The sequence below is a fragment of the Mauremys reevesii genome, linkage group 14 (assembly GCF_016161935.1).
Source record: "Mauremys reevesii isolate NIE-2019 linkage group 14, ASM1616193v1, whole genome shotgun sequence".
NCBI lineage: Eukaryota > Metazoa > Chordata > Testudines > Geoemydidae > Mauremys > Mauremys reevesii.
The window spans coordinates 30,490,866-30,493,204 of record NC_052636.1 but is presented as its reverse complement, the minus strand read 5'-3'; positions in this window follow the sequence as shown (position 1 = coordinate 30,493,204).

Below are 2,339 nucleotides of genomic sequence, written 5' to 3'. Positions count from 1 at the left end.
TACAGTTCTTGGCAATAGCAACACATGAGTTACAAAATTTAGCATTAGCAATAACAACAAATTCATTGCAAGTGTTCATTTACAAACATGTTTGTCATGCCACACCCTTGGCTCAATACCATTGGAGTTTGGGCCTTTTAGGGTTAACCTGTGGCTTCCCTTTGCAAAATTCAGTTCTCTCTTTCCTTCTTGTCCTGCAGGATTAAACCCTGACTTCTCTTGCTTAACAGAATTCACTGGCTGATGGGGTGGGCCCTCTGTGCTAACAGCTATTAGCAAGTCTTTCTTCTCCCTGCCAGCCAAGTAATTTGCATTAACACAGACACTAGCTTTTAACTCTTCAGCTGCTATGGATTTCAAGGCTGGACTTCGTCTTACAGAGACATCACACCAATTCAAAGGGTCTGAGGGTGAGAGCTGGCTTGCTCTCCCCTGCCTCCTCAAGCATTCAGCCATAAAACTGTTCTGCTTTGAAACACCAGTAACTGAATCTGTCCTCAGATCCTGAAGCACAGACTGCTCACTTACAGATTCAGCATGGAGACATTCCTGTCCCAACACCATTGTCTCCCCAACAAGCTGGCCGCACACAGCCAGGTGGTTATAGGGCTGCTCAACTTCCTTAACAGCTTCTACTCCACCTGAGACCTTTTCAAAGCTGCCCACACTGGATCTCTCAAAAGGAAAGTCAGTGGATCCATTCACAACCGAAAATTTCTGGCTGTTAGGAACTGAAACTTTCTTGATTAAATCACTTTTACACCCTTCAGTTGCAGTAAACTGCTTGCACAGATTACCATGAGGATTCCTTTCCCTAGGAGCTTCTCTAAGCAGCAATTCACCCCTCACAGAAATTCTGCCCTTCCCCTCTTCACCTAGGGCTTGCTCTAAAGGAACACTTCCCTGAGCAACCACAGATGCTTTCTGGGTCTCACTTACATTCAGAATCACCTTAGGCCCAACAGGCGGATTTCTACACAATCCCCTTTTAGGCACACCTACAGACTTTCTAGATAACAGGTCAGAAGCAGTCTCCTTCCCTTGGCCATGAACAAGTTCAGGAATCTTTTCCTTCTTGCTACAAGTTGTCAAACTGTCAGTCGGTAACACAATTAAATCACCTTCATGCTCTCCTTGTGCCCTGGCTAGGGTATCACCCTGATCAGACAGAGTTGCAACACCCTTTTCCAACCACACATTAGCAACTGGCAAACTACAAGCACCAGAATTGTCTGTTCTCTGGGATTTTGCTAAGACACTAACTGGATGCAACCTAGTCACAGTGCCATTCTCCCCAGCAGACACAAACTCAGGACCATTCCCTTCCTGGGCTTTAGCTGTATTTACAACCAACTTCGAGACAACTGAATCACCCTCAACCATCACAGGCTGACAGGCACCTTCTGTCTGCTCCACAGACACAGAAGAGCCGGAGACACATTCTCCTTCATCAGACACACAGCCTGGGATCTCATTTCCCTTGTCCCAGCACACAGGGCTGTTCACAGACAACTGCTTGGAGACCGAGGTAGCTCCCTTCATAGGCAAGTCAATACCCCTGACAGAGACAGGCACATTCCCTTCACTGTCACATTTCTCCACACAGGAAACAGGTAAGGGATATGGACACTCATCTTCCACTATCCCTCCCTTCCCAAACTGCTGATTAGACAAAGCCATCAGCTCACAAGGCTGCCTAGGCTCCTCCAAACTTTCCCTACCAGGCACATTGCCTCTCCCAACAGATAAGCTGCTGCTCTTTTCACTACACTGAGCTACTTTTAGCAAATCACAGTTACCCATTTCAGGTTTACTTCTACAAGCTGCACTAGCCACCAATCCATTACCCATTACAAATTTACCCTCTCCTTCCTTAGTTAGGGATTTAACCTGAGAAACATTTTCCTCCCCAATGAGATCTTTCTGCTCTTGATTTAACTCCAGATTCACTTCTGAGACATCAGACAGACATTCAGAAACTTCATTCCCAGACACACTGCTTATTTGCACAGACAAACAGCTATTTCCCACCAGGTTCGAATTCTCCTCTCCATAGCCATAGCAAAACGGATTAAACACAGAGAACTGCCCAGAGTAATACCACATATCAGCACAGTTATAAACTGGATTTTCCAGAGGATACAGTCTCTGCCATTCTTCCACTGCTTTTTTTACTTGGAGCTGGAGTCTAGCAGTTTCTTGTTGCATCTTGTGAGTCTCCTGTTGTATTTTGTGAGTCTCCTCCTCAGCAGCCAGCAGCTCTTTCTTTCTCTCAGCAGCCTTTTTCTTTCTCTTAGCAGCCTCTTTCTCTCTCTCAGCCGCCTCTCTCTTTCTCTCAG